Source organism: Acomys russatus, chromosome 28, assembly GCF_903995435.1.
Source record: "Acomys russatus chromosome 28, mAcoRus1.1, whole genome shotgun sequence".
Lineage (NCBI taxonomy): Eukaryota > Metazoa > Chordata > Mammalia > Rodentia > Muridae > Acomys > Acomys russatus.
This window is the reverse complement of record NC_067164.1, coordinates 28,299,406-28,313,611: the sequence shown is the minus strand read 5'-3', so window position 1 is coordinate 28,313,611 and position 14,206 is coordinate 28,299,406.

The window sequence follows — 14,206 nt, the reverse complement described above, 5'->3', positions numbered from 1 at the left end:
CACAGGCCTTTCACTCTGAGTTGGTCTGAGTTTGGGGTATTTGGTTTCAGGGATTGGAAGAGTCTTGCAGGAGAGGTAAAACCCCAGCTGTTATTTTGGATTTGTTCCAAGGCCTAGAAATGTCCAGTGTGTGTGTGTGTGTGTGTGTGTGTGTGTGTGTTTTAAACTGTGAATCTTCATGCAGATATCTACAGCATATTAAACTAGCCTGAAATCCTCAGCCATGCTGCAGAAAGCCAGCGCTTGCCTGCTGCTGCATGCACTGAGCCTGAAGACTCTTTCAATATCCCATCTATAATCCTAGTGGGGACCATGCATCCTTTTAGATGTTACCAACTCACTTTTACCTGCAAAGTCCTCCTTGAACATTTGAAATGAAAGACGCTTCTTAGGTAGTTTATCTCCTTGTGGGGAAAAAAAAAAAAAAAAAGTAGACAGCAGAAAACAAACAGAATAAGCCTGTGTTGATTTTTATTGAAAATCTTGAGTTGGAAGACTATAACAGGAGAAAGAAGAAGCAAGAAGAATGTTCACTTTCTAAAAGTCACAGCGTGCTGTGAGATGGCAGAGGAGGGCACAGAAGTTCCAGTCAGAGTTGATTAATTTTATGTCAACTTGACTGGGGCCACCAGGCACCCAGGTCTTTTGTAAAACATTAATCCAGACCCACTCTCGTTCCCATGATCAGCTTAGAAGTGCTCTCTCCCACCCAAATCCTCATTAGCATTCATGATTTTCTTCACTTGTGTTCTTCCTCCTTACCTCCCCCCCCCCCCCCCCCCCCCCCCCCCCCCCCACCCCCCCCCCCCCCCCCCCCCCCCACCCCGCTCCAGACAGGTTTGCTCTGTGTGGCTTAGGCTATCCTGAAACTTACTCTGTAGGCCAGGCTGGCCTCAAACTCATAGAGATCTGCCTCCCAGAATGCTGGGATTTTGTTTTCTTGATGGTGACCAATTTGACTAGGATGAAGTGAAATCTGAGTGTAGTTTCCATTTGCATTTCCCAGATACCTAAAGATGTTGAGTATTAATTCATCTAGTTATTGGCTATTTGCACTTCTCTGCAGAAGTATTGTTGAGTTTATGTGCCCTGTCACTGTAAATTAGTCCGCCTGTATGGAAATAAGCATGAAGTTTTTTTAATATGTATTTTTATTATAATGTATATAGTGCTCTGCCTGCATGTACACATGTAGGCCAGAAGAGGGCATCAGATCACGTTATAGATGGTTTTGAGCCACCAACAGGTTGCTGGGAATTGAACTCAGGACCTCTGGCAGAGCCGTCAGTGCTCTTAACCTCTGAGCCATCTCTCCAGCCTGAGCATGAAGTTTTCTCTAAACATGAACATAGAACCAAGTTATGACCCAACTATACCACTCCTGGGTCTAAGCTGAAAGGAATCAACCCAGCACACTGTACAAGCCAAGATGTAAAATTATCCTAGGTGTCTATCCAGATGAATTGATTAAAACTGATGATAGATTGAAAGATAAATAGATGATAGATGATAGATAGATAGATAGATAGGTAGGTAGCCGAAGAGATAGATAGATATAAATATGTAGAGAAAGATAGATTAAAGAGAGATAATAGGTAGACAGATGATAGAGTTATATATTAATATCTATAGATAGATAGATAATAAATGATAGGTAGATAGGCAGACAGATGATAGAGTTATATATAGATATACATATAAATAGATGATGGTGATAGATAGATAGATAGAATAGATAATAGATACACAGAGATAGAGAAATGTAATCCTCTCATTTTCAAGCTAGAACCAAATATCATCATGTTAAGTGAAATAAGCCACGCTCAGAAAGGTAAGTATGTTGTGTGCTCTCTCCTATGTGAAGTCTAAAGAAAACAATAACTGCCAAGAAAGTAGGAGACTGACTAAGAAAGAGGAAGCAGGAGAGAATAACGGGGTGAGCATGGCCAGGATATATGATGAATAAAACTGCAATAACGCATTCCTCCACTATTGTGTATAATTAATATGCATCAGATATAAACATTATTTTGGATGTGTCTGAAAGGATATCTTCGAGAGAGACAAACCTCTCAATTAGTAAAGTGGATAAAGTAGACTGCTTTCCCCGGCAGAGTAGACCCTATCCAGTCAGTTAAAGGTCTGGCTGGAATAAAAGGCTGACCTCTCTGTGAAAACAACCCCCTCCCCACTGACTGCCATGGCGTAGGACCTGGTGGTTCTTGCTGTATGTAGACAGGAAGTCGCCTCTGTGTGGTTCTCAAACCTTTGCTCAGAGTAGAGCTACACTGCACTCTCTGGTTCTCAGAACTTTGGACTCAAGCTGAGAATGAGTGGTCACATCTTTTTGGGTCCCCAGCTCACCAGCATGTCCTGCTCAGCCTGAAGCTCACCAGCCTCTATTGTGGCATGAGCCAATTCCTCTAAGCAAATCTCCCTGTCTACATCTCTGGAGAATACTAACATAGAGACCTATGTTCAGTTTCCGGTTCTACCACATTCTAGCTCTGTGAACCTTCCCAAGTCGAACACTGTATTCTTCTGTGCCTGACATGGAAAGCCAACATGGCCATGTCTTGGGAAGAACCAAATGTACTAATGCAGGTCAGGTGTCTTACCAGGCACACAGTAAGGATTTGATTATAGGTGGGAAATAGTAATGATTGGCTAATAAAAGTAGCCTTACCGAGTACATTAGAGGGCTCCCCAAAATGCCCTGAAGTTCCTACAAATGAATGTGAAAGCGTGCATTAATAAATGTACCCCATACCAAATAACAACCCACAGCTTTCGGCAAGCTCTCCAAAGAATATTTAGTTCACAGGGGGCATGAAGATACCCAATAAGGATAGAAAGAAGACAGCATTGTTTGTAACTCTGGGGTTGACTCTTAAAAGAGGAGGCTGATGGCAAAGAACTTTACCTTCCTATCAGAGCCTTTGGAGTACTGACACCTAAGTGTGTGTGTGCGCGCACACACACACACACACACACACACACACACACACACACGTTTCCTTTTCCATTCAAACTTTTCACAAAGTCCTCCATACTGCCTACAGCCAAGTTTTCAGTTCTGATTCACACCTATCCCGTCTTCAACTTGCAGTTTCATTGCTGCAGCCCCTCTCCCCGCTGGGGCCGGGCTGGGGCCGGGGGCCGGGGCGGGGGCGGGCGGGGGGGGGGCTGAAAGGGAAAGAATGTTTTTGACTCAGCTCCAAATCCCCAGTTGCTTACCAAATTCTCTCAAACTTACCTTTGGATCTCTCTCCTTTCTCATGACGTCGCCCTGATTCATGCCTTTTATTATCTGTTACCTGGATAATCCCAACAGCCTCCTCCACACTCACTTTCTCACTGTGGGCACCACTACCAATCCTGTTTGCCCAGAACTAGAACACCTGGCTGTCCATCCTCCTGCTCACTGTTACTCTTCCCTCAAAGTCCTGTCAGCTGTTCCGTGTTGTTCTACTCTCCCTTTTCTCCCTTTCTCCCTTCCTTCAGCTGCCCCGGAAGTCCCGTTAAGCCCCTCCCATCCATCCCGCACGGCTTCCATTCCTTAAACATAAGTGTTTCTATACACAACTGCTCATTAGAACTAAAATAGGCTGGGTGCCCAAGGCTTTACCACAAATATGTGCTGGCCCCAGAATTTGAACCTGGGAGTGCAGGGCTCTTATCATCTTTCAGCCCCACCTTGAAACACCTGCTTTCATTTCTATCCAACTTATTCTACCATTTCTTTAGATCCTGATTTCCCTCAGTTCCCCAAGGCCTACATAACCATATCTTCTGGCTGATGAGGATATGATCTGCCCCACTGCACAGAAGTGTGTGTGTCTATCAAGCTGAATTCTGAGGCCACATGGTTTAGTTTCAAACCCCAGTTGTCCACCTGAAAGACCCTGCAAGGATAGAACTAATGGCATGTCATCCTTGAGAAAATTAAGTAAATGACTATATGGGAGCATTTAGACCTGGATCTGATGCACAGAGTCCAAGACATCCTAGTTATTATTAGTATCATAGTGTTGGGAATGTGCCTTGGGCTGGTGTGCCCATGACACCAGTCATTGCTCACTAGAAGTTGTGTGTGCCCAATGGTTGCTTCCTAAGAGAGCAAATATTAAGGATAGTCTCTTTCCTATATAAACCTGCAGTGTGGCCAGGAAGACACAGCCCATAAATGTACTGATGACAGAAATTTCATTTGTTCCTAAAATTAAAAGGCCTAATGGCATTTCTAAGAGAATGCTTCCAGTCCAAATGGAGAGCAGTAACTTCATTACAGAGGGCAGTGGCTACAACAGGGATTAGCAAGAGCACAAGCTGCTAATTGACTAGAAGGCTAGACATAAGTAAGCGTTTTATCAGAAAACTAAATAGGTGATTCTTACCTTCCTGGCATGAGACGGGGGGGGGGGGGGGGGGGGGGTGGAGACTACTAATAATGGATTTAGGTTTAGTCCCTAGAGTGTCTGAAAAAGTAGAACAAAGGAGTGACTGTGGATCCTGACTTCAGAGAGAAACACAGCAGCTGCTGCAGCCGGTGTAGACTGACTGAGAAAGGCTTGGCGGAAACTCAGCGCGTGAGATGCAGAGTGCATCCAGGGGGAAAGAATTATTATTATGGTAGCAGGTGATAAACGAGAAGAAAGGGAGAAACAAAAGGAAAATATTTGGGTGAGCGGTAAGATCTCCATCTGTATACACATTTCCTAAGTAGTAAAAACAGTAGTGGGGTAGAAACTCTCTGAGCACATCCATACTCCTATTTGTGTCCACACCAACATGACCATTTGGGGAAGCAACCTGGCAACAAGAACAATCTGCCAACCACATGTTCTGCCCGTTTTGGCTATGGGAAGCATCTCCCAAGGAAACAGTCAAAGATATGACCAAGAATGTATACACCAAGATGTTTATTGTGTCTTTATTTTATGGCAAGAAACTGCAAATGGCTCAGAATGTCCACTAACATGGAACTGTTTACATACGTTACACTAAATCTTATAAAACCCTTAAGCATCATCCATATAAAAGACAACCATAAGTTCTCATTATGTAAAATTGAGCAAAGAGGTTACATACACTATACAGGTTGCATACACCATATAAGCATCTAGATCCCAAGATGCTTAGATTTTTTTTTTTTTTTTTACCATGTTTACATGTCTGACGTCAGGGAGAATCATGAGTCTTCCATTTGCGTTGTCAGTGTTTCTGCAGGAAGACTTGTAGGTAGGGAGACACCAGCCTGAAAAAAAGCTCTCGAGAGAAGAGCAAGATGCAGTTTCAGGAATTATGGTTACCCAAGCTGGGAGAAGATGTTTTATGCCAAACCACAACTTTCAAAAAGTCTGAATCATTTAGTGAATCATAAATGTGAATGCAGAAAAGTTTTAGTAATGCTTAGCCAGCTAATCTCCTTTGTATTGTACTTATGTAAGCATGGGCTATTGGATAGAATCTCTGCTTAAAGGACAAGTTTACTGTCTTTCTTTTGAATTTTTAAGAATTTGTGTGCATGGTTGGAGAGATGACTCAGAGGTTAAGAGCACAGTTTGCTCTTCCAGAGGTCCTGAGTTCAATTCCCAGCAACCATATGGTGGCTCACAACCATCTGTAATGAGATCTGGTTCTGTGGGTATACACACAGGGAGAGGACTGTATATATAATAAATAAATACATCTTTTAAAATAGAATTTGTGTGTGTGCACATACACATGTTGTTTGTGCACATACTGCCTAGGCAAAGCAGAGGACAAGTTGCTTGCAAGACTCATTTCTTTTCTTCTATTTTTACACAGGTTCAGGGACGCACACTCAGGTTCCCAGCCTTGTGTGGCAAGTGCCTTTTACAGGCTGAGCCATCTTACCCAAGTATTGGTCTTCTTTGAGCAAAGACTTCAGTGGGTACCAAAGATTGTGACCCCAGCCTGGAACTCTCTATGTTGTGTAGACTGGCTTCCAACGCACAGTCCCCCTGTCACAGCCTCTTGGTTCTAAGTTTCCAGCTGTGCATCACCAAAAATTTTCTTCTTAATAAGCATGAAACAATTATATTTGTCAATAGAGATGGTTTCTTAAGCTAATAAGCAACATGTAGAAAGAAAATGCTTCTAGAGAGGACACAAAACACCACAATGTTCTTACTTGTGATTGACATCTGTATGTTTTATTATTCTCTTTTCAAGCATTTTTATATTTTTTTAAAATTTTGTTGTTTAAAAAGCAGTTGCTTAAACAATAGAGATCAATGATGAGAAAATTATCAGCTGATCTTTTGTGCATGTTTCAGAGAGTATTTGCACAAACCTAGATGGGGTACTCTGACATGTATGCATTTGTGCATGTGTGTATAATGTCCTGCTGCTCCTAGAGCTAAGATGAGCAAAACTTACATTTAAATCAAGCATCAGAGAGAATGATGCCCTTGAGAGATTCAAAAGTTCAGAGCTGTCTGAGGCTAGGGCCTGCATGTAAATAAAAGGAGAAAACTCTAAAATAGCAGTAAGGAATGGGGTGCAGCTCAGTGGTAGAGCACTTACCTAGCATGCAAGAGACCCTCCGTTCAGTGCCCAGAACTGGAAAGAACACAATACAAAGCACAGAACACAGAACAGCAAGTGCCATAATTGTCATTAGCAAGAATCAGGCACTATACCTAGCAATATGAGATATGAATTTGTATGAGTGGAAGCACACACAGTACGTATGTTGGCACCAGCAGTGCCACACACAGAACTTTGTCCTACCATCTTTCAATGGCTACCGTATGGCAAGGCGATACCTCTGTTTTATTCCTCCAGGACTACCACTGTCCTCTCTGGAGACTCACAGCTCTATCATGATTTAAAGGAACAGTTTAGCAATTTTAAGCAGCAAGCCCGAATGATTGATGGTGGTGCAGGACTATCCCAGGATTGTGTATCTATCAGCCATTCTGCAGTAAGAAGCCTAAGGACCTAAAGTGGAGATGGTTCAGTTGAACTTTTGCCTCTGCCAACACAGCCATTTGTTAAGCTGTGCTCTTCTGGAGTTTTCCTATCTCGTTGTGTCAAAAATTCCCAATAATGTTCAGTTGCCAACTTCAAAGTAACAGTGAGTGAACATCTGGAACGAAACAAACAGATAGATCATGAATGCAGGACATCTCAGCAAAGAGTGTGCACAAAGCATTTTCTGGAGACAAATCTGTTTTCCCTTTAACTTATCACTAAGCTACATCCATTTCCTCCTCTAGCTGCGGGGCCCTGACCAGACAATCTATTGACATCCCCAGGAACACCAACCTCAGATCAGTTTCTGCCTAATGTAGCAAAAGATTTTTCTTTAATCCCTTAGGAATTTGTAAGGTTGTTTATTTTTATAGCCCACAAAAATTCAGCCTCAGCAAGGAACGCAAAGTACTTGACACATATGTATTATGCATGTATGGGCATTTGTTTATATTCTCTTTGACTTCTTCAAATTTGTTCAATGAGCCTTTTTATTCCATACTTATTATATACGATGTTTCATTAAGATCCATGGCGAGAGTCACTCCTAGTTTGTATTTACATTATTTAAGCACTGCAAGTGATGCTCGCTATGAGTTATGTAAACGGAAAATAGCTTAGAAGATTTATGATATGATTAGCTTTCATGCACTTGGTGACTTGGTTGCCTCTTGATTCTTATTTATGTCTTGAATCATGAGCAGCCTTGCCCTTTGCCCACCCACACAGTTGTCTGATCTGTAGATACAGCTAGAAATGAGGGCACTATAACTTAAAACTGAGTGCACTTCAGAATAGCAAGAACAAGTCTACACACCACAAGGTAGGTCTGCTTCCTGGAGCAACCGGAAACCTGTTCTCAGGGAGGGAAGCCGTCCTGGGCCAGACGTAGAAGCTTTCAGAGTGCTGGCCTATGCAGCACTGTGGGAGACCAGATGAAACCTGTACCACAGAAACAAAGGCCTATAAATGATTAACAGGCAGACGATGCAGTGATTCAAAAGTGTCAGAAATAGTAGGCGAGGCAGTAAAAAAAAAAAATGTAATTATCAACAGCTGCCTTGAAACTGAACAGAAGAGCCGGACAAACGGCATGTTTGCCTGAGAGAAAGTCCTCTTCCTTTGGGCTATAACAGATCCAGTCTTGTGAAAAGAGATCATAAGCAAATTAAAGAATTTTCGAGATAATTTCCTCCCATTCACAATTACCAATCAGTTCTTATTACCCACATGAAAAGCCGAGACGAAATATCTGAAAATGAGTCAGAAACAGAGCAAAGGCCCTAAGCAGGTCCTGGACGAGATACCCTGTGCAGGTTTTCACAAAGCAGATCTTATCAAGCAAGAGGCGTCACTACACTTTTACTTCAGCAAAGTACAGTCCACATTCAACTTAAGAAAACTTACAGTATCCTACTTATCTACCTGTTATTTAGTTCTATTTTTACCTCGGTTCACAATCCCAATTATCCAGTGTTTTGGTCTTAGTCATATTCAGAACAGCCTGAAATAAAATTCTCTTTGAAGCTGCCTGTAGCCTTTTCAAATTCAAAGTCTCTCCTTACCCTCTTCCATCTGCAGCCCCCACCCCTAGGCTACCATGGGTCATTTTAAGAGATACACCATTCCACCTCCTACCCACCTTCCCTAAACTGCACTTGCCCCGATGAATAACCTCTGCTTTGTAAAGAAAATCCAGTAGCATGGCACAATGCATGCTAAGGTCAGTCAGCCCCTATTGAAATGATGTTGGTTTTCCTGTCCTCTGTTTCTTTCGGGGGGGGGGGGAGTTTCTGTTAAACAATCATCTCAAAGAGATGGACTTGGCAGTGAAATTTTCAGGTAAAGATGTTAAATCTTTCTGTGTCTCTCTGTGTGTCTCTGTCTCTCTGTGTGTCTGTCCTGTCTGTCTGTCTGTCTCTCTCTCTCTCTGTCTCTCTCTCTCTGTGTGTCTCTCTCTGTCTCTCTTTGTGTGTCTCTCTCTCCATCTCTCTCTGTCTCTCTCTCTCTGTGTCTCTCTCTCTGTGTCTCTGTCTCTCTGTGTCTCTGTCTCTCTCTCTGTTTTTCTCTCTGTCTCTCTCTGTGTCTCTGTCTCTCTCTGTCTCTCTGTCTCTCTCTCTCTCTCTCCTCTCTCTCTCTCTCTCTCTCTCTCTCTGTGTGGTGTGTGTGTGTGTGTGTGTGTGTGTGTGTGTGTGTGTGTGTGAGCTTTGTGAAGATTTGGGAGCTGTTACACTGAGAGCCGCTATGGATTCAACATTAGGTTGGGCCCTAAAGGGGAGAGATTGTCCTTTCAAGAGGCTTGCAATGTGGTGTCTATAGTAAAGGTTAAAATATTTGAACTCTCTTTTTACTTGGTTTATATTTTCACTTTGCATGCAATGTAAAACAAAAGGGGGGGAGTTGTTGGCATTAAGCTGCTAATTGTAGAACCTAAGTATCTGAAATTTTATTAAAATAGTAGTCTGATTTTGACAGAGTTGAACTACTGTGAAAATTAATTGATTGTTCCTCACTTGAGCTTGGGGAAGTCATTAAGGTTTTTATGGTTTATGGAAAATTGAGAATTGAAGTGTGCTAGAATCAATGTGTTATCTGATGTGCAGAGAAAATGGCACTTCAGATGAAAGGAGACATCAACAATTGTTCGGAGCTTGTTCTCTGTTCTCTTGCTTTGATGGGCATATTTACATAGAGCTTCTATATTTACTTGTATTCAGAAGTCCTTAGTCAGTTGTTTCATTGTGATGCACATTGTGAGAACAAAATAATGAGGTCTGGGAGACGAACCACTGCACATTAGAATCTCGTCTTTGCTGAGAATTATATATATATATATATATATATATATATATATATATATAATATGTGTGTGTATATATATGTATATATGTATGTATATATAACATAATCTGGAATACTGGAAGTAACCCAGTGGGGCTGTATATTTTGAAACAACCTTCAACAAGGGTAAAATTGGCCTAACATATCACTCCCCCACCCAGAAAAAAAACTTAAACAGTAATGGGCTTATGTACATTATGAAGGAAATCCTGGTGCCTTACACAAATAATAAGCAAAGATCTGGGACTAGCTGATGCTACCAGGACTTCCGAGGTCTATCTAAACCTCAGACTAGATACCAGTCAATGGTAGCAGAGAATGCCATCCCATAATTTTGTTTTCATTTTCTCCTCTCCACATGTCCTCTCTGATTGGGTCTTCTTGTCATGCTAACCATCAGTAATTCTAGAAGAATTTGATCTTATCTAGTTTTTATACTTATCTGAAGGGCTGGGAGTTTAAAGCATGGCCATTTCCTCAGCCATTCATTTTGGTCACATCTATTCCAAAGGGGAAATCGTGTTTTTTCCCTTTTTGGAAGGCTCCTAGTTTTTTTCAAAACTCCTCCAGCTGTAGACCAACCCTTTCTTCCATTGGGTAGGTGAGATCACTTCCAAGTCACCATCCTTTTATATGGCCCTTGGCCCATACACTAGTGTGCACAGTCCCAGCCCATACACTAGCCTGCACAGGAGTCCCAGGAGTGAAGGTGCACCAGCCGTAAGAAGTGGGTTAGGATGAGCCTTGTCTTGGGAGCAGAGAGCACATGAACTAGCCCTGTAGGTCTCAGATTTGTTATCTCAGCTGTCACCGGCATCTACAAATTAGATGATTTTCTAGGGGGCGGGGAAGTTGACTATAGAGGGGATATTTTTATGATACTTGGGGAGCAAGGAAGATTCATCAAGTTAGGATTCACATCTGCCATGTGAAGTTCTCGCTTGTATACGCTTTATCATATTTTATCTAGTCAAGCTAACCATTGTTTTTCGCTGCTGTGAAATTAAGAATGTCAAAGGGACATACCACATGTAGAGAAGCTTTAAACCTCCCTCATAAATTGTATCTTACTTAAAAATTAACTTTTTCTTTGTTTTTGTAGCTTTGTCATCCAAGCTAGTGGAAAATTCATGAATCCATTATGATATAAACACTCACCCTGACCAAGGCAGAATGCCAGTTTATCTTATGGTTGTCAACCTGGCATGGAGGCTTACACTTGGCTTTCTACCACCAACTTCTGAGTGACTAATTCCCGCCTTCGTCTCCCACAGCCAATTTATCCTATTATATGTCCCTGTGATAGACATCTCTGAACATGTTCTAACAACTTGTTCAGAGGAAGGCTTTCAGGTGAAATGGAAGACTAGCAATTTTTACTGCTTCAGTGGTTGCTCATAAGAATATAATGTATTAATCTATATCTACTAAACCAAAAGTATTGCAGCTATAGATTTATTGAGACATCAAAAGGAAGGGAGAAAAATGGCCTTTTCAAGAAATGTGCTATAGCATATATTCTTTAAAGGGGTGAAACTTAACTAAAGTACAGATTCGAATCAAGAAATTTACCATTATTATTGTTATTATTTCACTTATCTGCTCATTGATCCCCCAATCATTTGACATCAGCACCTAACAGTCATATTTCCAAGCAGCATTTCCATTGTTGTTGGGTTTTTTTTTTTTTTTTTTGTCTTTTGAATTTAATCCTCCAAGATGTAAGGCCAGTGTGGTATTGCTCTGTGTTCTATTTCAGAGATCACATTTCGTCATCCAAGGAAGAGTTCTGGGGTGATAGAGAGGGAGAGAGAGAGAGAAAGAGAGAGAGATAGAGAGACAGAGACAGACAAACAGAGACAGACACAAAGATGGAGAGAAACAGAGAGAGAGAGAGAGAGAGAGAGAGACAGAGAGACAGACACACACACACACAGAGAGAGAGAGAGAGAGAGAGAGAGAGAGAGAGAGAGAGAGAGAGAGGTAGATCAAGGCATGGTCTTTAGGAAGCCTGCATTACAATAGCCCTGAGGAATACAATTCATTCACTTCTTGGTGTCAGGATGTTGTCAGAGGCTGATTCCTTGCACCTTACCCAGCAACAACCAGCTTTCAGATGCAAGTGTCCAGGAGACTGTAGAGATGGTGGAAATAAGATAGAATTATTCTTAAAAGGCAGACACATAATGAGGTGATAGAAGTTTCTAGCTAGGAAACAGGAAAGCACAAGCTATCCGGGAAGGGGCTCCAGAAACTCAAGAATGTTCCGCAAGTCTTCCAAGCTACTAATGTTTAACAAGATTTTTTAAATATTAAATATTAAACTATATTTTATTTACTTATTGCATGTGGGTAAGCATATGTGTGCCATGGCGTGTGAATCTGGGGGCTTGAACTCAAGGCATTAAGCCCCATACCAAGTGCCATGCTATATCCTGTTGCCTTCAATGTCTAACTTTGGAGCTTGATTTGATTCTGATAGAGGTAACAGTGGGCTGCCTAATTCTCTGATTTCATAGAAATGAGTGGTATTGTTTTTTTTTAGTGCCCAGATCCTTCTGAAAATCAGCAACTGACCTTTCTGGGTATGCTCTGGCATCCTCCATGAGGCAGTTTGTTTCCCTTGAACGTGAAGACAATGAGGAACAGGAAGAGAAAACCTCAGCCCTTATGGTGAGCCAATAAGTCAGAAGGATCAAAAACAGCTGCCAGCTACTTCACTGCCACTCTGTGCTAGATCCCCCATCACAGCGCCCGTATCCCAACAGACACACACTCAATTAGAAACACCTGAGAGTCAGAGAGTGGAAAGTTAAGTGTGAACGGCTCACATTAAATACGGGGACGCAAACAAAGCACAGGCTCAAATGAAACTGTACTTGAGGCCATTCTGTGCCTCTGCAAACTGGCCACCTTCTTGAACTTGATTTCCTGTTTGGAAGATGAGGTGGGCAGTGAGCATTCAGAGCAACAATATATAACACGTACTCCATGAGTCAGTTGGCATCAGCTTGTCACAGTTAAATATTGTTCTATTATAATCTACTTCTGTGACATAAGACTTATTATATCATAATTATACAGACCGATGCCAAGCGCTAAACAAACTGATTAAATATATATATACATATATATGCATATGTAAGTAGGTGCGCGTGTGCATGCATGCATGCATGTGTGTAGTACTGGTCTGTATACTTTGTGAACAAAAGAACATTTATAAGCCCTAGTCTTTTCCCTTAAGTAATATTTTATCCTAGTTAGGGAGGCAAAACTAATATGTATTTGTAATCTTCAGTATGCACAGGCAATGTTAGAAATGAAACAACGCAGTGTTTACTTAGGAGCACAGTCTTGGAGCAGACTATTATAAGGTCACATGTAGAACAGTCTTCAGTCTTCCAACACATCAAAATACTATTGAGTAGCAAATACAGTAGCAATGATATGGAGTCAGAAACAGCTGAAGTAGGAGGGTCGACGCATTTTCTGATTGTATTTTCCTCACTCCTTGTACTGCCTGATAGGAATCCCTTTTCTTCTTCTCTTTTCTTTTTCTTACTCCTCCCTCTTTCTTTTATTTTAATGTACACACACACACACACGCCACACACACACACACACACACACACACACACGGATATAGAGGTCAACTCTGTGTGTCATTCCTCAGGCTCTAGCCACCTTGGTTTATGAAAGGAGAAAATCTTGTGACCAGAGGTTTCCTGGTTAGGTAGACCAGTTGGCCAGTGAGCCTCAGTGGGTTTCCATCTGTCTCCACTTCTCAGCATAAGGACTTCATCGCCATGCTCTATGTTTGACTTTATTCTCGTGGGGTTTGGAGGACAGACGGAACTCAGGTTCTCCAGCCTTGCAAGACAAGCACTTCACTGACTGAGCTATCATCCCAGCTTTATAGAGCTCTTTCTCCTTCCCAGTGGGTCACCTGAAAATTGTGCTTACAATGCAGCAGTCCAGCCTGCAAGGAGTGAATACACATGCAAGTTCTGTGTATTAGTAAACGCTCATTGCTGCCCAGGGACCAGCAAGCTCAGCCAGATTGGAGAAAGTGATTTTGTTAGTCCCCTGTTCCACCCCTGTAAGGTGGGCAACACAAACATTTTCTCCACCTTTCTTCCTTATGCAACCTTCAAAAACATACTTTGCTACATAAAACAACAACAACAAAGCCAAACATAGAAACAGGGGCATGCCGGAGTTACTGCTATCCAGGAACTGTCCTGAATAGCCTAACCCTAGGGCGAGCGCACAGAGGTAACAACAAAATCATGCGGCTGACATAGACTTGCTTCTCTGGGAGCTGTTCCTTTTCTTTCAGACTGAATGCTAGAATTTGCTGCCT